The sequence below is a fragment of the Neoarius graeffei genome, chromosome 21 (genome assembly GCF_027579695.1).
Source record: "Neoarius graeffei isolate fNeoGra1 chromosome 21, fNeoGra1.pri, whole genome shotgun sequence".
In the NCBI taxonomy this organism is placed as follows: Eukaryota; Metazoa; Chordata; class Actinopteri; order Siluriformes; family Ariidae; genus Neoarius; species Neoarius graeffei.
Window position 1 is genome coordinate 48653524 of NC_083589.1, and position 22384 is coordinate 48675907.

A 22384-nucleotide genomic window follows, 5' to 3' on the forward strand; every position below is an offset into this window, starting at 1 on the left:
AACTACTATACTGCACTTCTTTGCTTCAGTAAAATTAGAAAGGAGATTAATGTTTGTTTGTTTGTTTGTTTGTTTAATGAGTGGGTTAATAGTGAATTGCCTTTGAGCTGCTGTGTTTAGCCAGTTGTCAGTGTGCCTGTCATGTTATCCTTTACATGGGAGTCCAGACAGGAAATGTCATTTTTATTTAAATTCAGAATTTTTAAATGCACAGTCAGTCAAGGACACGAATTAATTTAAAGTCAGCTCTGTGCAGTCTCTTCAGACCAAGACTGTCTGTCTGGGTTTGATCAGACCGTCTGTCTGCTTAGGACAACTTTTTTTTTTCTATTTTAATTGCTTTTCTTTTTGCAGATTGACCCTGCATCTGAATTTGTGGTTTTGATGTTTAGTTTAGTTTATCATCTGAAACCATATTTACATTCTGATTTTTGCACGCTGTAAAATAATTTCTTGGTCATGAGTTGAGATTGGTGGTCTTAGAACATATGGCTTGGTGTCTCTGTGACCAGACAGCCGGTGAGAATGTTGAGAAGGCCGTGTCAGAAAATTGATTAAAACATGCATGCTTTGGAAAACTTTTTTTTTTAAAAATACGTTGATGTAATTTGAGGACGTACTGCGCCTTTCAAAGTGGATTGTTACCTTCCTAGTCTAACGGCCGTAGAAAGAAAATAGTCTGAGAGAACAGGCCGGTTATAAAAGTGCATGCTTCTTATGCAGACTCTTCTCTCGATCTCTGTTTATTATTTTTTTTAATTCTTTTTTTCTTTATGACATCACTACTCATTAACATATGATATGACCACACAAAGCAATCTGAATCAAGAAGCAGTCTTCTGCCTCATTCTTCAGCAAATAATTCCTGGAAAGAACAAATGTGTGTCGGTGAGAGTGCAAGTGTGCTGTTCCAGGGTTCACAAAACAAAACGTGAGTCTGCATATTCCTCCAAAGTGTCCAGTGAGCTTAGCCCTTGCAAATCCGGACAGAGGGTGTAAATCTTGCGCCGGGCCATACCCATGTCCACAGCACGTCTCTAAAGTGAACAGCCTCTGTCATCTTGGCTGTAGAGCTGGTTTGGTGTTTGCACGTTTTCTGATGTTCCTCTTCTGATTGGGGTCGTCCATGTTAAGGCTGTAATCCTGGCGTAGAAGCTTTTATACTTGCCTTTGAGTTTAGCTACAGTTTCACATGTTGGCAGAGAGGGTGTAGAAGACAGTTCTCATTTAAAGATGTTGGCTGATCAGAGTGAAGCGTATATGACGTATTGATGATCTTTAAAAGCACGGCCACAAAATCAGGTTGTCTTATCCTGTAGGTTGTTCACACCATGCTAAAATGGCATGAGGAAACAAGAACTAAGACAATTTTTTTTTTCTCAATTATAAAACTTTTTACAGAAACATCTCGGGAATAATATAAAATAATTGAAAACTGTATGTCTCCTTTAATAGTCCGAGTGAGACTGGTGCTACACCACTCATCTAAAATCGAAAAGGAGGATGGTTATAGGATTACACGCAACTCGCAGGACAACTACAAATACGTAGTTTTCACTGACGTCACGGCATTCCTGGGAACGCCCTCCAGCCGCCATCTTGTGGGTCAAACAAAACGGACCATCGCCATTACCGGCTACGTTATCTCGGACGAATTTATGAAGTTATATAGCTAGTCAGTTTTCTAAAATAAAGATCAATATTGGCAAAATCAAGCAAACAGAAGTACATAGATACATTAGACGACATCTCACGACAACGGTATGCAGCTAAACTGGCCTTGATTGGGGGAATTGACCCCTACGAAGTGGACAAAGATGCATTTTCAAGTGACTATGCAGGGCTGCCAAAGCCTGAAACTGCCAAAGCCTGCTCCAAAGCCTGAAACTGACTTCATCAAACTTTAAAGGCTGTCTGATATATACAACTTTATATATTCTAGCATTAAATAGACTGTTGAATGTTATGCAACCGTAATAAGTTGATTAAACACAAATCAAATCATACAGAATAGACCTAAAATGTTTTTCAAAAATGACCCTTGCGTGAGTGAAGTGACAAGTGTCAAATAGAAACATGACAAACGAGCGATATTAAGTGTACATTACAATGTAAACGTACACTCAGCGGTTCCAGTTAGGCATTCTCCAGAGATTGTTTACACGATGTTTTGGTTTCCAAAAACAAACTTAAACACAATTGTTTATTTAAACAACTTACCACTTATAAAATGATCAGAGCAGACTTTGCTGTGTCTGGAAGGCTGATGATCCTTGCGGTTGATTCTCGCAAGCCATAGATTTCTCCTTTGTATGCTGAGTTTCTTTGTTTGCTCGCCTTCGTGCTCCCGTACAGTGGGAATTCCATAAAAGCTCCTCTTGACATCATCTGACCTATTACGACAGCCGTGAATACAACAGGTGTGCACCATTGCTAGCTTTAAATAGCCTGCTTGGGTTCTTTTGAAGACTTTGTACTTGCGCGTTACAATGTGTGCTCAGTGACCCGTACGGTAAGCTTGACCCACAAGATGGCCGCCACTAGGGAATCCCCAACTCTGTGACGTCATGTGCAAACTATGTATACAGTAGAGCTTTAAAAGAAGAGCAGTTTGGAGTAGCAAAGAGAGTGTCTCTCTAAACAGAGATATAGCATGAAAGCAGAGGTGGACAAAGTACCCAACTTCATTACTTGAGTCAAAGTACAGATCCCACTGGTCAAATATTACTCCGATACAAGTGAAAGTTGTCCAGTCAAATTTTTACTTAAGTCAAGGGACTGAAGTACTTGCTTTTAAAAACGCTTAAGTATTAAAAGTACATTTTCTGTCAACGCATTGTTGTATTATTGCCACAACTCTTACAAAACCGAATGCCGTTACCAAAGACAGAAATGTGAATTCACAAAATGAACGCATGCTGTGCCATCATGGTGGTTTAACATTAAGCTAGCTAGTCAGTGAAACTCCACCTGACACGCTAGCAAACTCTTTTCAAACTCAAAATCATATTGGGTAGCTAACGCTACTAGAAAATAAAGACTTCTACATTGTTAAAACAAATTTCTGAAAGGACTTCTGATAAGTTAACGTTATTCATGTTAGCATAACTCCATTTTTACATGCTAACTGAGTGTCCAAGTTAACTAGCTATGTGTCAACGTTAGCGGTGGGCAAGGCTGCAGGAAATCCATAGAGTGTCATGTGACTACCCAGACTGCATAGCTATTGCAACGTTATCGCTAGCTCTAAAAGCACAGACAATTTCGTTGCAAGCTTTCTCTTGGAATAAAACGTTTACATACCTCAATGTGCTTCCGCAGCTCGGATGGCGAGTTTTTGTAGGCTGTGATGTGGTTCGTTTTTGGCAAACATTTAAAATGAAACAAATCTTTAATCTTTTCAGAAAACTGAAACATGGGTTCTAGGAATGGCCATGAGTGCGTGCATTCCCCAGAAGAACCGCCTCTTTCCATTCTGCCATCAACTGATCGTGTTAAATAACACTGCTGAAAAATCATTGATCTTGATTTTATACAGTCTATGGACATGACGTGACCCTAATGATTACTGATAAGCTGTCTCAGTGTCACCCGGGGAAAACCAATCACGTTTTAGAAAATAAAAAAACATCCACTTTCAAAGCCACTTCATAATAACGAGGACCTTGATAGAAATGTAGTGGAGTAAAAAGTACGATATTTGCCTTTCAAATGTAGTGAAGTTAGTCATAAGTTTCCAAAAAAAATAATACTCAAGTAAAGTATAGATACTCAGTGTACTTAAGTACAGGACTCAAGTAAATGCACTTCGTTACTGTCCACCTCTGCATGGAAGTAATAAGAGGGTGAATTACACCTTTCAGGTGTGTAGCTAGTTAATTAGTCTGCAAGCGCTCTGAGTTTATTTGCTGTTATGACAAGGTGAAATTTTGTTTGTCAGTTGATGAGCTACAAACCTGCGCTATGTCGCTGCACACCCAGTTGTAGTATCCGTGATTGTATAATCTAACTTGAACACATTATCGCACAGTGTTATAGAATACTTACTGTGATCCTCTTGTACAGTGTGTTAAAGAGGAACTGAAGGCAAATTTTTATTCTCAGTTCTATTTATCTCATTTTGTTAAATATAGGAATCAATTTTTGATCGCTATTTTGTCGCTGCTATAGCAAGTTATGAGTGTTTGAAATATGCTATGTAATATATCAGTCCGTATGTCAAACCGACGGCCGTAAACAAGATTCGTTGAGACCTGTGCGAGACATCGTAGGACGGAAGTAAAACGTACAGCAGAAATCAAAATGACCAACATCTGCCAACGTTGTCAAAAGACGCGCTCGCCCTCTTTCGAATGCTGACGTAATCAAGCCGGACGTTTTGCTTCTTTTGATAGCAATCAGGAAAGATTGAAAAAAGTAGGCAGTAATTGTCATTTAAACTCATTTTTGTGCAATATTTCGTTTGGAAAACAGTTTTCAAAATGTCGCTTCACGTTTTGAAGTCTCGCACAAGTCTCATGAAGATCGCGCAGATAAGCGACGCCTGCCGTGGACCAAACGAACTCAATTCAACATGGCTAAAAACCGAATAGGCCGATAAGTATAATATTTAATTGCAGTTAGTTGTCAATACAAGTCTTGGTATAAGGTTACTAAAACCGAAAATGTAATTGAATAACACGTTAATTAAGAAATAAAGCAAGTTTAAAAATGACTTGAGTTCTCCTTTTAAAGACTGCTGTAATTGCACAGTGTAAAACCAGTTTTTGGGAACTGTGGAACTAAAGTTCAGTGGCGGGGTCTGAAATATGTTCTTAAAATCTCACTACTACAACATTCGTCTGAAAGCCACTAATAGGAGAATGGCAAAGGGTTGCGCAGAACATGCTGGATGGTGCCAACTGCAGTATTAGAAATGGTGAAATGTTTGGGGGGGGGGGGGGGGACATGCCAGTGGGCATAAAAATAACGTTATTTCTTTGAAGAATGTTTGTTTAGGCGAGTCCAATAATGTTTTTTTTTTGTACATACTGATTACCAGATCATGCTGATTGATGGATTACAAGCCTAATGTAGTGATTTTCTTAAAATACAAGTCTGTTATTGGAGGATCTTCATTGTATGATCTATCATGGAGGACACGGGTTATTGCATATTCGGGCAAGATTTTTTTGGGGAACTTTCTTGTATAGTGTGACAGAATAATGCTAAAAGATCAGTCTAAACTCTGCTTAATGCCTGTCTCACACGTTGGCATTTCAGCCTTGCGCATGTACGGCGTATCAGGATATGTGGCAGTAAGAAAGGAACGTCACAGCATCACCAGCTTGCGTAGCTAATACTCTAGGATGCGTAACACGATCTCCTTGTACACCAGAGTGCGGCATTTTTTTTTTTTAAAGATTTTTTTTGGGGCTTTTTTCACCTTTATTGGATAGGACAGTGTAGAGACAGGAAATGAGCGGGAGAGAGAGACGGGGAGGGATCGGGAAATGACCTCAGGTCGGAATCGAACCCGGGTCCCCGGATTTATGGTATGGCGCCTTATCCACCTGAGCCACGACACCCCCCAGTGCGGCATATTTTTAAGTCCGTTCTTAAAAATCCGTAGCACATATGTAGCAGCTTTGATGCATCACACATGCGTCACGTGTACGCCGTAAAAATGAAAGCTACGCAGCGGGAACGTTGCTCGAACACCTGTTACGCTGTGCGAACGCTTTAGTTGACATGCGACTTAACTGTGGCATGCACTGTAAATAAAAAGGGCTTAGACATGTCTTCTTTAAATTTTGTAAAGCAAACGAGCGACCCTTACTGTGACCAGCTGCTCTCCGAGCTTTAAGTCCAGTGAAGCTGTTTAATTCATCATATAGCCAGTCTTAATAAGGCGTGTGCGAGGAAGGAGTTTTTGTCGAACATTTTTTGGATTTTACATGAATACTAGGTAGGAACCCATCATTTTGAGCACACTCGCCAAGAAGAGCGAGTCTGGGGTGATCTTTACTCGCCATTAGGTTTCACAACTCGCGTTTAGTGAATGGCGGTTGCACTGTAAATAAAAAAAGGGCTTAGACATGTCTTATTTAAATACTAGGGCTGTAACAATATGCGTATCGAAATCGAAATCGCGATACGCAGAGCCATGATCCGTATCGCGATACAAGAAGGCAGAATCGCGGTACACCCTTTCAAACTTCTCCTCAGCCCAAAAACAGAGGCGCTTCCAAACTTCAATTTATGAATACTTTACTTCTTATTTAAATTACATTTTAAACTTACTTAAATTACTTTTATTTTTTTTATATCTATTAGTAAGTCGTGTTTTCGCCGACCTGCGACAATCTTCTGCGAGTCACGCAACGTCCACACTCGCCACTGGCAGAGCGTTCATTTCTTTTAAGCGGTCGCCATTCTGGTTGCGACGCGGGGAGCGAATCTGTAAACAAGCAGCTCATTGGCTGGCTAGGTGTGCCACAAGCCAATCACAATCACTTGACCGGAAAGGCATGCAGTGTTGCCAGATTGGGCAGGTTTAGGTGCTTTTTGGCTGGTTTTGAATATATTTTGGGGTGGAAAACGTTAGCAATATCTGGCAACACTGAAGGCATGTCTGCTTGGGCGGAAGCCTTCTGCGGCAGTTACATTTTGACACGCGAGCAATGTTTCACCATAAAAATTCCGTAATTTCCATCTGTTTTCCGCGATCACAGAAAATCATTGGCCCTATGAGAGTGAGACAGTGAGAGAGCCACCCCCCCCAAAAAAAAATCTTAACGGATTTACACGATTTGGAAAAATGACTTTTTCAGAACCGAGAAAAACAGAGCTTCCGGCTCAACAGTATTATTTTGAGAAATAAAACAATCTTTGGATATACATTTGTTCATTTTTGCATACATATTACTCATTCTCTGCAGTGGTCTGAATTATTTGTTATTAAATAGTTAATGTACGTAAGTAAATGTTAATAAGTCAAATTTACTACTTTAAAAAAACATTTAAAAAAAAATCGTGGCCGTATCGAATCGTGGGTCAAAAATCGCGATACGAAACGAATCGAATCGTGAGTTGGGTGTATCGTTACAGCCCTATTAAATACCCCTAAATATAACACTTAGAAGACATGTCTTGTGTGTACTGATAGACGCTGGTGTCTTTATAATAGACACGCATGTTTTCTTGCATCCTCCGTATACACCCATGTCTTTCTAGAAGACACTGAAGTATTATTTAAATACCCTGGTGTTTCATGTCAATACCCTAGACATGTTGGGGGGTTAAAAACAGTGTACAAAGCATTGCCGATACGCCTCAGGTACGCAGCAGGAACGTCACACGTAAGAACGAAACGCCACGCCAACGAAAGCAATGAAATAGTTACGTCGCAGCAACGCATCATACACCACACATGCGCCTCAATACACCATAACTTTGTCCCTTGAACCCCGGAAACATCACACATACACCGTGTACGTCACAGGACTTCAATTTTGGACAAAATACTCCTCATTCCTTGGCGTTTGAACCCCACGCTGCTTACGTGGCAAGATACGAGGCAGTGTGACACAGGTTTAAGTGTGAATGGAGCATAGATACTCATAAGAACGCCTGTTTGTCAATTAAAAAGTTGTCATTTCTCCCAAAAAAAATTTAAAAACTGACGGGTGACTGTTCATTTTCTGTCTGTTCTGGACGTGCAGCTGTGATTTCGGCAGCTGAATTGAGATGTTCTTATGCAAGCAGCATGGAAGTTTTTTGTGTGGGCGTGTTAGCTCACATACTCATTGACAGTAGCATCTATCAGCTTGTACTCCAAACCGAATCTGTGTGTTAAAATTATAAATGTACATATGTGCAAGAACCTTGTTAAAGCAGATGTGATCAGCAAGCAGCTCTCGGAGAGAGAAGTCTGCTGATGGGGAAGTATTCTAACAGTAGTCCGATTTAGATTTCTTTACATCTTTGCTCTTCTTTTCATAATGTCCTCAGTAAAGTACATCCTGTGGTGGATATATATATTTTGATTTTTACTGCTGATGAGTGGTTTGCATCTTGTGGTATGGCGTCTGCTCTCGAAACGTTCTTCAAATGATTGAGGATGATGATGATGATACCCTTGCCTTGTAGAGGTTGTTGTTTTTGGGTTTCTCTTCACACCTCTCACAATGTTTATCAACTGCTGCTGTTTTCCTGTTTCATATCTGGTTTTTAGTACACCAGTGTTTTTTCTTCTTTCAGGAAATTCCAAATTGTTCAGGTCTTTTCTCCCATACACAGCTTTCTGGTCTTCATGTTGACTTATCCTTTTAAACAACAAATGCAGTCTTCACAGGTGAAACCCAGGCCAAAAAAACCAAGAGTAGGCATTCAGAGTTAGTAATTGTTTAACCGATTATACCTGGGCAAGAAGAAACACTGGTCAGTCACATGTTCCAGTATATTTTTTTGGGCACTTGAAAAATGGGTGGGTTCAAACAAAAGGTGCCACGTTCTCAGTCTTTGAACACATCTAGATGTAAATATGAGGAACTGAAAGCTGAAATTCTGATGCGTCATCTCATTCATGTTTTGATGTCGAACCCAAATAGCTTCAGTCTGTAGCAGAAACAAAAGAATTGGCCTTGCTGTTCTGTTCGTGGCGATAGAATAGGGTGGACAAATGATAAATTCCTCAGGTGAATGAAAGCTCCCAGTCCAATGTTTTAAGGCCAATTTATGCTGACAACCCAGTCCTCACAGACAGTGTCGCAGATAGCGTCTGTGTAGCCCCCCCCACCTTCGCAGACACTCTGCGCGCACCTCCCGAAAATTGTGACCACCGCAGAAGCGTCGCAGACAAGAGGGCTCTGATTGGTCCACTCTACATCCGCTGTACACGCACTTCCGCTTCCCTGCTTTCCCGGTTTGGTTTGTTTTCACGACCGGCATTTTTAAAAACACGAGCGAAGATGGAGCAGCATGAAGAGCGGTTGATTGAGGAAGTACGTACATCTATACGACTCCAGTTCTAGTCATTATAAAAAAAAAGTTCTAGTCATTATAAGTAACCGGAGGATAAACACTCCACTAACCACACCCACCGACTACTCCTAGCGACTTCGCGCCCCCTTGCGTTGTGCCGGTGAATAACATCGCGCATGCCTATACTCCCCGCTCAACAAGAAATTACAACTGTCTGCGAAAAGCTATCTGCGAAAGCCTTGTCGCAAGAGCATGCAGAGGCCTTTAGTCACCATGCTAAAAATGGCAGTTAACATGATGTAATGACATGAGTAGGAGTTTAATGCAGATCACGCACAACAATAGCACAACGCTCCATTAAAGATAAATATTCATGTCTGGCGAACATCGTTATATTTTCCTGACACGTTTAACTGCATGGTTACTTCATGTTGTGCTAGCAGGAGAGTTACGTGCTTGCTTTGCTCGGTATTTTTTAATTTTATTTTTCCTCAGTTTCGTCAGAATCCACTCTAGTTACATCATCAATGTGCTTAGTTTAAGTTTAGAGAGAGAACATTTTCTTTGGGGGAAATCAGTAATGAGTAGTTTTAGTTCCCCTCTTTGTTCTTGAACCTGCTTGTCTACTGAGCAACTATGAATAAGCAAAAAAACCTAATAGCCTGTCGATAAAATCTGCTCGGCAAGGATGCTATTTTGTCCACTGTTTGTTGTATTGCTAGTCGTGCACCCAAAATGAGAATATATCTGAAGACCCTCAAAGGAAAAAGGTGCAGGATCTCAATTACTGATCTAACCAGTTTATGCTGTAACTGTATGAAGTTGAGACTTGATAAGAGAGCATATTTAAAAAGGAAAAAAAAAAGCATTTTCTGTCTTAGTTTTCCTAAATTTCCACATAGTGTAATAGCGATCAAACCAGACTGTTATAGTAACTTGCATGTTACATAAGTCTTGCGTATGTGATGTGTCACTTCCTGTTTTGTTTACACATGAAGAAGAAAATAAGTTGTTGTAGAGACTGGTGTGATTTTGTCTGCGTAGGTTTTATTTCCATTCTGCATTCATACTCTTAGGTTTATTTATTTATTTATTTATTTATTTATTTATTTATTTTAATCACTTGCTTGTTTGTCTGGGTTTGAGGCTTTGACAGATTTTGGAAGTAGCACATTAGATATATCTGCTTTCCAGAAACGTACACAGTTAATGCCAAATCTTATTTCAAGTCTCATTCCATTCTGTCTTTGTGCTCCACGTGAGCTACTCGGTATGACACCATTACTGAGGAAGGCTGTTTTGTGCCTGATGACACACTGCTCGAATTGAAATGAAACGAGACTTCTTACTTGGTATTTGCATGCAATCAAGAAGCAGAGGTGAGAAGAAAGACTTAGAGGTCGACCGATATGGGCTTTTCTAAAGCCGATGCCGATACCGATATTTAGAGGTCAGAGTCAGCCGATGGCCGATATGAGCTGCCGATTTTTTTTTTTTTTTAGGGCCGATATGCTATCGTATTGTCCTTAATTGGCATGCTAAAATATCATACTCGTAAGAGGACGCACAACACTTATAAACTTAACATGATTTATTGAAAATTGAACACACTGAAAAAATCAACATATGAAATAAATATAAAATAAATAAATACCAGTTAAGTCAAAGGCTACTAATGAAATACTACTGAACTCTGAGTCTGAAATATTCAATGTATAATCAACATAAAAATAAATATGAAATAAAAATATATTAGTGCTGCAAACACACTAGTAACACAGGACGTACTAGCAACATAAAAAAATAGTTAAACTTGAAGCACACTGTAATGTTTACATTACGAATTTCACAGTATTTAACAGTTTGGCATGTTTTACTCTTCTCAATACTGCCAGTCCAAGAAATGCAGGTTGTCATGCAGGAAACACAACTGTTGGGCATGTTCGCCTTTGAGGCTGCTCCTCTTGTCGTCATAAATGTTCCCAATCTCACTAAACACCCTCTCGCTGGGAACTGAGGAAGGGGGTGGACAAAGGAATAATATATAGTATAAATATGTATTATATAAAAATGACTGTACTCATCACAATAAGAATTAACAAATAAATGACTTAAACGTATTAAAATGAATAATCAATAGACCAACAGAGTGCAAGAAGACTTCCATGATGTGACAACTTCAGATAGTTACTTAAAAACGGCAAAATACATGTTCAAGTTACACAGTTTTACTGTGGAACTTCCACGCCTTGAACTTTCACACGTTTCCGTTTCAACAATATAAAACTCCGTCTCCCAGCATGCTGTGCAGGAAACCGGAAATAGGAACTGCAGAGGTCTAGCATCGGTCTCTGGTTCACAATCAAATCAAACATGTATACATCGCGAAAACGAATGGACATGGGATGGCGATGTTATAATACGTTCACAGGTTAGTTTTGCATCCTCTTTTTGTTAACTTTTCACTTAGATTGTCCGTTACTACAGTTTAGATCGGAACATAGCGTTAAGGGGGCTTACATAGTCGACGCATTCCCGACGCACTCGCGGCCACAAGGCTACGCATCGCAACGTTTCGTTTCGAGAGGAATTCTACAACCCCGATGCAGTTGAAATGCTATTCGTTTTTCCTTTCGCTAAATGAAGCAACACATCACAGATTACAACTATCATGAGAGCAAATATACGACTTTAGGACATTGAAATGTCAGAATTGAAGCCTTACCTGTAGGCTATCTCTGCTGACTCCTGAAACATTTGTTGGCTTGGGTCTTTTGCACGCCGCGTTCTACGCAGCTGTCGTGCCTGACTTTAAATCGGCGCGACCAAATAAGAAAATTGGCCGATGCCGATTCATTAAAAAATGGCAAAAATCGGCCGATTAAATCGGCCGGCCGATAGATCGGTCGACCTCTAAGAGAGACCTCCTCAGTTTCATTACAGCATCACTTAAATTGGGACACCTTCTTCAGGAACACCATACTGCAGGGAAGGACTGAGCTTCAATTAATCATAGCATGGTTTCCACAAGATATCGGAAACATTTATATTGATATTTTGGTTCATGCCAATGTTCACATAATTGCTGCAGATTTATCAGCTGCACATTCATGCTGCAAATCTCCTGTCTTATCACATCCCAAAGGTGCTCGATTGCATTCAGATCAGGTGACTGGGGAGGACACTGAAGTACACGGCACTTTTTATCGTGTTTGACTTGTCGCTAGAAGTAGACATTATATCCATGGATTATTGCCTCGCCCGGGACGGAGTCCACCAGGGGGCGTGGTATTGTTTTCAGTTGGGTTTCTTTGTTTTTTTTTTTTGTTAATGATATTACGGAAAAATGGCTGGATCGATCTTCATGAAACTTTCAGGATAGATGGGCATTGGTCTCAAATAGGACCTCTGACATTTTGAGGGTCATCCAGTCAAGGTCACCAAAAAGGTCAAAATCATTTTTGTTGTGGCTACTGCCTCATATACAGGCGCTAGCCATGACGTCATCGTGCTGTAAGAGTGTAACGATCGCGCACTGCGCATGCGCATGTTCCAATTAAAATGGCTGGTGAGTGGATACAATTTAGTTCACCATTCGAAATAAATGGACTAGACCAGGGGTTTTCAAAGTGTGGGAGAGTCAGCCCCCCCTCGGAGAGCAAATAAACAACAGCGCCCCCCCCTTACAATTTTTGTTGTTGCTATACTTAATGTTCCATTCGTATTTTTAAAAAAATGGTTGTTGTACACATTATTTTTTTCTTTTTCACATTTTAAACATCTGTGCGGGCGGCACGGTGGTGTAGTGGTTAGCGCTGTCGCCTCACAGCAAGAAGGTCCTGGGTTCGAGCCCCGGGGCCGGTGAGGGCCTTTCTGTGTGGAGTTTGCATGTTCTCCCCGTGTCCGTGTGGGTTTCCTCCGGGTGCTCCGGTTTCCCCCACAGTCCAAAGACATGCAGGTTAGGTTAACTGGTGACTCTAAATTGACCGTAGGTGTGAATGTGAATGGTTGTCTGTGTCTATGTGTCAGCCCTGTGATGACCTGGCGACTTGTCCAGGGTGTACCCCGCCTTTCGCCCGTAGTCAGCTGGGATAGGTTCCAGCTTGCCTGCGACCCTGTAGAACAGGATAAAGCGGCTAGAGATAATGAGATGAGATGAAACATCTGTGCTTTTTAAAACATCTTGTTTTACACATTTTAAACATCCCATAGCATCGTTAGGTAGCACCTCTTGGCAGACAACACACTGTGGCAGTGGAGCATCTTCAGATCCAGTCCATGAAAATCCAAACTTTAAATAATCGTGGTCATACTTCCTTCTTTTTCCAGTCCCCCAGGATTCCGCGGGCCTTTTTTGTGATTGTTGCTGGCTAAAATGTCTGATGTTGCGGGGGGTTTTCCAAAAAAATTGTGATGAAAGTTGCGGTGTGTTTTAGGTTTTTATTGCGATTACATTGTGGGAGGAAGTGAAAGTTGCGAGAAATTGTTGCGATTTTCTCTTTTTGTGATTAAAATTGAGTGATATGTTAAATATTAAGTTATTACTGAAAAACTATTGATTAAAAAAACAAAGAGAAATGGTCCTATAAACAACTTTACCAATATAAAAGATTACCAGGACTACAAAAATGCAGAAAAATAGGCTTTACTTATCCAAATGCACCTGTTGGTTCAAAAGTTAAAGTGCAGAGAACCTCACAGCACAACATGAAGTTACCTTAAATTATAATATAAATGCCTCAGCTTTCATGTAAGAAAAAAAACTATTAATACTAGTAGTGTGTGCAGGCAGTCTCTCCTGAAGACTAAATTAAACAATAATTATAAACTAATAAAATAAATGGCTCAGGCTTCAGAGAAGAAAAAAAACAATTTGAACAGAATCTCACAGTATGATGCTGAAGCTGCCTAAACAATGGAAAATAAAATACCATTTTGGCAAAAATGTTGGCATTCATTAACTTCTTGTATTAAGTAAAAAAAAAATAATAAAGTGCACACAGTCCTTCACTGTAAACATAACACACTTCAGTGTTGCCAGATACTGCTGACGTTTTCCAGTCCAAAATATGTTCAAAACCCGCCAAAATACACTTGAAATCGTCCAATCTGGCAACACGACGTGCATGCTGCTTCTCTTGAACACACGGAAGTAAGGCGGAAGGTAGTTTGTCGACGTCACCTCAAGACGACGCCAACGATTGGTCAAATTTGCGGGAAAGTTGCGGTGATTGGATATAATTGCAACACCGCCCTGAATTCGCGGGGATTGGTTGAATTTGCGCTGAAGTTGCAAATTGCAACATGCTGGAGGCTCTGTTTTTTTGCTTGGCCCAGACTTTGTCTCCTCACTCACTGTAGCTTTAGGTACTAAAAAACGATCCATTTTGTCTCTCACGTTGCGCCCCCCCTGAAGAACTCTGGCGCCCCCCAGGGGGGGCGCGCCCCACACTTTGAAAAGCCCTGGACTAGACTAAAGAAATCACTTTCAGACATGTTTATGCTTATTACAGAGGGAAAGTGCGTTCCACTGAGCTCTAGCGTCGGGCCATTTCCGGGAAATAAGAGTTTCGGTCATGGCGACGGCGTGTGTATGTCAGCCTTGGCGCAGAGGTTTCAGTTTTGAAAACTGTAAGAGTAGAATAATATAAAGTACAGAAACTTCGTATATTTTACTTCTGTGATTGTTCATTTTTGTATTACGCTTCATTTTTGTGGCTACTGCCTCATAGAGTAAATATATATGCTATGTTTACTGTATGGACATGGTATCAGAAAACAATTTTTGTTTATAAGCAGTAGCCACATGTACCTGTAGGGTACCTATTTTTTTCGCGATGTCTGCCTTCATATTAATCATAAGTGCTACCGGGTGAGGTTTGTTTTGCCTGGCAACACTTGTTATAACATGGATGAATTGATGCCTTAAATGGATACACATGCTTCAGGTAGACTGTGGCGTTCAATCTATGCAAGTATCTAAGGGCCCATTGTGTGGCCCAAGAAAATATTCCCCAAATCATTCTGCCACCAGCAGCATGATCTGTTGACACAAGGGAGGTTGCATCCATGGATTCATGCTCTTGATGCCAAATGACACTCCCTACCAGTTCAGATAAGATGACATTTTTTTCCAATCTTCAGCTTTCTAGTTTGAGTCTGTGCCTGTGTTGTGGTGATCTGCTGCTGTAACCGATTCATCTCAAGGTTTGTAGTGTTGTGCGTTCCGAGATTCTTTTCTGCATACTGCGGTTTTAGAGTGACTACTTGAGCCGCCTTCCTGTCAGATCAAACAAATCTGCCCACTCTCCTCTGATCCCTCTCATCAACAAGGCTTTCTGACAGCAGAGCTACTGCACTCTGGATGTTTTATGTTTTTCTTACCATGCCATGTTCCCTGATATCATGTTTTCTCCATTCTGACGTGAACATTAACTAAGGCTCTTGACCTATACCTGCATGATGGGGCGGCACAGCGGTGTAGTGGTTTGCACTGTCGCCTCACAGCAGGAAGGTTCCGGGTTCGAGCCCAGCGGCCGGCGAGGGCCTTTCTGTGTGGAGTTTGCATGTTCTCCCCGTGTCTGCGTGGGTTTCCTCCGGGTGCTCTGGTTTCCCCCCACAGTCCAAAGACATGCGGTTAGGTTAACATGGGGTGGCCTTGAGCACGGCACTTAACCTCCACCTGCTCCCCGGGCGCTGTAGCATAGCTGCCCACTGTATGTTTGTGTGCTCATTGCTCACGTTTGTGCACGTGTTCACTGTTTCAGATGCATTAAACGCAGAGAGGAATTTCACTGTGCTTGAGTGCATGTTTGAAAGTTGTTGTTGTTTACGCCTTGTGCTGCTGCCGCATTATTTGACTGACTGGACGAATGAGCAGGTGTAGCAGTATTCCTAATATGTTTATCCACTTGGATCATGAACAACAAAAAAAAAATCAGGCGTGGAGTCAGCAGTGATGGGTCAGTGTGCTGTGAAATGTGAGCGCATATATATATATATATATATATATATATATATATATATATAAAAAATTCCTGTTTGATGATGTGAATCTCACGTTGCACAGTGGTTTGTTCTCGGAGTTTTTTTTTTTTTTTCCCCCCTTGGCTAATGAAATGTTCTCTCATGCATGCATTCCAGATAACAGAAGAATGTGCTTCCTCTCAGTTTACACAACGCAAAGGCTTATCAGAAGCTGTATCTGTGGGAAAGTGTTTTCATTGTGACTGCCCACTTTGGATAAAAGGTAATTTCATACTGATCCTGATTCGGGAGCGTGTGAATAAATATAAGGACATGCTTTAATGGAATTATAGGACATGAGATGCAGGAAATGCTAAATATTACAAAAATGTTTGATAATGTGTACCGTTTATTTCGTTGTAACCTTGCGTAAATAATGTTGAGGAAATGTGTTTGTTCACTGTAATAGACATCACTTGTACTTATTTAGAGGGAGGAAGGAAAAGATCAGTAATGGTTTTGATTCATGTATGTGCACTTTGGAAAAGATGCACATTCCATAGTCAGGTAAAACCCAACATCGAAGTGTTGGGCCACCGTGAGCCTCTAGAACGTATTTGGCGCAACTTGGCACAGGTTCTCCAGAGCTGTACTGGAAAGATGAACATGGTCTCCGTTTATCATGAACAATGTCGCTCAAATCACCCAGCTTCAGCTGGCTTGAGATCTCGTGACTGTGAAGGCCTTGGTACAGGTTTTACATCATCCTCATTCTGTTCAGTGAGCCCTCATACCCTGTGGATGGAGACAGTCATTTTGAAAGACTCCACTCCAATCAGGATAGGAATTTGGATCGATTTGTAATGAGCCTTCCCTCTAAGGGGACAAATGGACCCTAACTGTGCTAGCAAAATGCCTCTGACAGCATAACAGCCACCAATTTGTCTTTAATTTGTCATGCAGTTGTACAAAAGTATGCTGCACTCAGTTCAGTTTGTGCTTTGCCTTCAAAATGGCCCAGTTTGCGCTTGGCTTTAAAATGCGTCTCGGGCTATCGGATCACAAGTGGACAGTCAGGGGCTTCAAAGTTTGGGAGAATAGAAGGGTACAAATAATTTACAGCAGGGTGCAAAATGGTAAAATGTCTGCCAGCGGCAGACATAAGCCCTGTCCACACGGCAACGGATTCAGGTGACTCAGATACAATTGTTTATCGTTTAGGCCTGGCGTCCACACGGCACCGGCGTTTTGGGTGCCCAAAACGCAATCTTTTTGAGAACGGGTTCCAGAGTGGAAAGATCTGGCAACGTTGCCGTTGCGAAGTCGTCTGGATGAGTAGAACGGATTTGTTTACGATGATGTCACAACCACATGTTGTGCTTCACGCCAGGTAGAAGTGTAACGAACTCGATGCGAGTTGTCAACAAATCCTATAACTTGGTTCATGAAACGCGCTTACAAAATATTTTCACTGTGAATATTTATTGTGTAATGGTACAAAGTGAGAGAGAGAGAGAGAGAGAGAGAGACTCTGCCCCTAGGGCAGAGTCAATCCCGCCAGCAAAAATAGGGAAAAAAAAAAAGGAGCGATCTCACCTCTTCAGATGTGGGTTTAAGTCCTATAATACATTCCTCAAAAAGGGCGTAGAAGAAATTAATCCATCAACATGTATCATTCAATTTATTCCAGACCATTAAAGACGCCGCCTTCCGCATAGAATCATACGTCATCCTCGCCGCCATATTGGATAGGTCAAAGCGGAGAATAAAGATTCATGTGCTGCGTTTAACTGTACCAACAGGTTTACCGTCCAAACAAGATCACATGGGATTACCTTTCACAGGTGAGAAACAACAAATTAATCCATCAACATGTATCATTCAATTTATTCCAGACCATTAAAGACGCCGCCTTCCGCGTAGAATCATACGTCATCCTCGCCGCCATTTTGGAGAGGTCAAAGCGGAGAATAAAGATTAGCTGCGTTTAACTGTACCAACAGGTTTGCCGTCCAAACGAGATCACATGGGATTACCTTTCACAGGTGAGACTGGAAAAATACTTTTCATTGTATTTGGTCATTATAATGTAATTTTTACAAACAGATTTTCCTGACTTTGTGGCTAATATGAAGTCTCGCGCATAATAGTTTATGCGCATGCGTCCTTACTACTTCTATTGTTCTGGTGTCTCCGAAGGGACCGTCTTGCAGCGCCCCTAGAGGTGTGGCATGTGTATTGCATCGTTTTCAGCAAGCGTTGCGTTGCCATATGGACCTGATATTTTACTGATTGTTGCCCATTTGGACGCGATATATTTTTAAATAACATCTCGTTGCCGTTGTCGTGTGGATGTAGCCATAATGCACGCAAAGTGTGCAGGGGGGGTTTCAAAGGGGGGGTGCGCACCATACCTCAGTCATTTTTATCAAATTTCAGAAATATTTGCAAACAAACACGTAAAAAGTAGTCCAACTGAAATCCATATATGGATGATATAATAATTTTAAGTCTGATGTGCACTTTGACTAAGCTAAGGTGACAAGTTTCTCCAGATTCTCTAATACTGTTGAAGAATATGGTGAAATCTTGAATACAGATGAAGAACAAAACAACTTCAATTATAATCAAAATGTTTATTTTTTGGCAGTCAATAAACTGTTACATAAAATGCAGCTACATGTACTTCATCGGCTGACTTCGTTATTAAAAAACAGCAGCTAGCAGCACTCATTGACAGTCTCAGCATTTCTATTGAAAATAACTTTGTCCAAATCTCATCAACCTAATCATGTTTGTTATTTAACAAAATGAAAAGAGTCACTGCCTTCAAAATAAACAGCAAATGATGACAAAATGTAAAGTTAAAACAAAAAATAAACAATTACTTTATTTTTCAACAGTTTTTCCTTTTGTTTTTCTACAAAATAAATGTTTCCTCTTGGAATATGACGTTTCATTGTGTGTGTACATACCAAAATAAATCAAAGAAAGTAAGATTATATGATATAAAAATATTTCTTGAATTTACATATACATGTAGGGGCCTACTGAATAGAAATTATATAAATCTAGTTATTTAGTGCGGGTTAGGCACAACAAATATTGTGTGTGTGTGTATATATATATATATATATATATATATGAGAGAGAGAGATGCAAGTACGAATTTTTCATGGGGCGGGATGGTTTGGAACAGGTCATCTAAAATTGGGATAACATTTACCCGGGACGGGTATTTGAGGCGGGTCGTCTAGCTTAAGCTTGATTAGCGTTGTTACGCACACTTTTTTTTTTTTTTCGAGCAGCTGTCAAATGCAGAGTCAACTTTACGATCTGCGATTATAATGTCTTAAGCAAGGCTGAGAAACGATGGACTAAGACGTATTTATTTTTCTATATCAACACAATGACAGAATAAATTTGCGTTCAAAACGTACTTACCTTTCCCTCTAGACCTTTTTAACCACGCATCCAGCATGGAGCCGCTTGCAACTCTCTTCATCGCCATTTGTGAGTCACATGATTGTATGAACCATTCACAGTCCATGGAACACTCTAAGCCAATCAGAGTACGGCTTACATATGGCACAAGGGGCAGTAATGGCTGCACTCATGTCGAGGGTGTAAACAAAGTTGACGCGGCAACGGTCATACATGACGTAGTGGATGTAATTTACGTTCAACTTTTTTTTTTTGCCGTCAGAAATATTTAATATTAAATTTTGTGACTCGACTGACAATAGCCGGCGGCATAACAAGCCACAGACGGCGATTTGTTGCCGGTGACCGGCTACTTTTGAGACCGCTGACAGTGCTAAAGACAAATGGAAACGACCACCAGGACGCATTCAAGATGCGTTCACTCAAACCACTTGCACGCATTTGTGTAAAAGCTAATGCGTCCCCGGTAAGGACGTAACAGGAAAATGTCATTAACGCAGGTCGTGGTGGTTGTTTTGGTGAGAGCGGGCCAATGTTTGAAAAAATGGACAGGAGCGCTGATGTACATGGTTGGAATGCAAGAAAATAATGAAGGTACATTGCAGATTTGAGCCTTTTAACATAACCGCCCAGGGCTCAACGTTAAAGTGCATATCACGGGTAAATTCAGGAGTAAGATCAGTGTAATTCTCCTATTTTATATTAAACTTTGGTCAAATATCTGTCCCATTTTTGCATTTTGTGCAATTTTTTCACCTTGCGCAATACCAGAATTTCAGTTGAAATCAAGCCATTTGAGGCGAATTGGTCCGCCTCTGAAAAAACTTGGCATTTGGATTTCCTGGGAAACATTGATTTTTGTGACATCGCGTGCGGGACGCCTCCCTCTGAAATCCTACGTCAGCACTAGTTTGTTTATGAGAAAACGACCTGGTGGTTTTCTGCAAATTTCTTCAACATTATCACGTAATTATTAAAACGGTTAACAGATGTATCGTAAGAGGGCGTAGCAACAGCAGTCTTGATGGGATTAGTACTCATCGTTTCCCACATTGCGCTCAGGTGACAATTCCATATTTCAATGCAAAATCGCGAGCTGCTAAACTTGGTCTACACAGGCTGTGCACTGAAACCGTGCAAAGCTCGCGCAGCCTGCTGGCGCTTCCGCAGGTGACGTCACGAATCTGGCTCCAGACTCCCTTGGGATTTTTTCCAGATGCGTTTTGTTTTATTTTTTTCTGCTGTAGACAGATGGCCTTGTGCAAAATTACCCTTCTGGATGAGTGTGTAAAGGGACATACTTTCATATAAAAAAAAACAAAAACAAATTGGTCCAGGAAATGCGCTTTAACTTTTTAGTCCAGTCGGACAAACGGCAACATTTTTCACTTGTCCTGACCATAACCTTTTTATTCTTATATATTTACTAGTTCAGTGAAAGGAAAGCGAGTTAACAAAGTTTATCAAAAAGCAGTAAAAGTTATGATCATTATGCTTTTAATGGTTTTATAATTTTCCAATAAAACTCACTTTAACAATAAACAAAAACTATCCAGTGCCCCATTATGGTGCATGTTGTAACCCAGGGCTCGAAATTTGTGGTGGTCCGGTCACCTGAGGCAACTTAATTTCTCATTTGGCGGGTAATTCCTGTCACTAGGCAGCCCGGCTGGCTAGTTGAAAATAAAAAATATATATGAAGCGAAGATTCAGACTAGGGCTGTGCGATATATCAAATATACTCGATATATCTCTGAAAATTCTGTGTGAGATGCATATAATTATTATATCGTAACTATCGAGTATTTTATGGTCATCTGCCGACTTGTTGCGTTTGTTTAAAACCTTTTCCGGTGGTTTTCTCCCTGTCCCTCAGGCAGTAACGTGAGAGGCTACCTAAGGGTAAAAAAAACCCAGTAACGTCACACACTCGCCAGCCGAGCCTGGGTGACGTCTCGGTGCTGAAAGGAACTTGCGGGAAGATTTCCTAGTTTCGATTTACAGCGCTGACTCCGTTCGTGCAATCGCTGGTGTTGCATAGGCTACCGTGTAAGCCCTGTCAATTTCGGCGACAAATTAAAAATGGAAGCGGACGAATTGGTTCCTAAAAGAACTATTAAGGGGTCAGTCAACTGGGAATTTTTTTTTTTTTGGATATTGCGAGGAGGGGGGCGGCACGGTGGTGTAGTGGTTAGCGCTGTTGCCTCACAGCAAGAAGGTCCTGGGTTCGAGCCCCGTGGCCGGCGAGGGCCTTTCTGTGTGGAGTTTGCATGTTCTCCCCGTGTCCGCGTGGGTTTCCTCCGGGTGCTCCGGTTTCCCCCACAGTCCAAAGATATGCAGGTTAGGTTAACTGGTGACTCTAAATTGAGCGTAGGTGTGAATGTGAGTGTGAATGGTTGTCTGTGTCTATGTGTCAGCCCTGTGATGACCTGGCGACTTGTCCAGGGTGTACCCCGCCTTTCGCCCGTAGTCAGCTGGGATAGGCTCCAGCTTGCCTGCGACCCTGTGGAAGGATGGAGCGGCTAGAGATAATGAGATGAGATGAGATTGCGAGGAGGACGTGGACCAGCAAATGCCAATTTGTAAAGTGTGCAAAAAAAACCAGTATCAAAATACTCGGGTCTTGAAATAAATGCACATTAGTCATGAACAATGGTAACTGCTCTTTTGTGTTATTTTTGACAGAAGTAAAATTCATACATGAACAAATTTTGGCGAGTTGATTTTCTCTTTCGATTACGTTCATTATGTCTTAAATATAGTTAGTTTTTTTTTTTTTTCTTTTTTATCAGACATCTAATTTTTGGGTTTGTTTACCTGACATGTTTCGACGTACAACTTCCGTCTTCCTCAGAGTGTCACCGGATGTTATTGGTGACGCATCTTTTATCAACTGCTGTTTCTGAAGGCGTGGCCTTCCTGTCTGGTTTGACAGGTCGGTCACGCCTTATACTGTCTGTTCGTCCCCTGCAAGATGTCACTCCAGGTATGGGAGAGCATGTATGCTCCC

At 41.0% G+C, this 22384-nt stretch overlaps 1 protein-coding gene across 3 annotated transcripts in view; it reads left to right on the forward strand.

Moving 5' to 3' along the window:
* cnot4b (CCR4-NOT transcription complex, subunit 4b) overlaps positions 1-22384 on the forward strand; it is a 71370-nt gene that overhangs the window by 905 nt on the left and 48081 nt on the right. Inside the window, exon 2 of one of the 3 annotated variants that reach the window (XM_060903295.1) lies at positions 16108-16213. The exons of the other annotated variants lie outside the window; for them this stretch is intronic. The gene's annotated coding sequence lies outside the window, so the exon portion shown is untranslated. The remainder of the gene's footprint in view (positions 1-16107; positions 16214-22384) is intronic. 3 annotated transcript variants of the gene reach the window in all.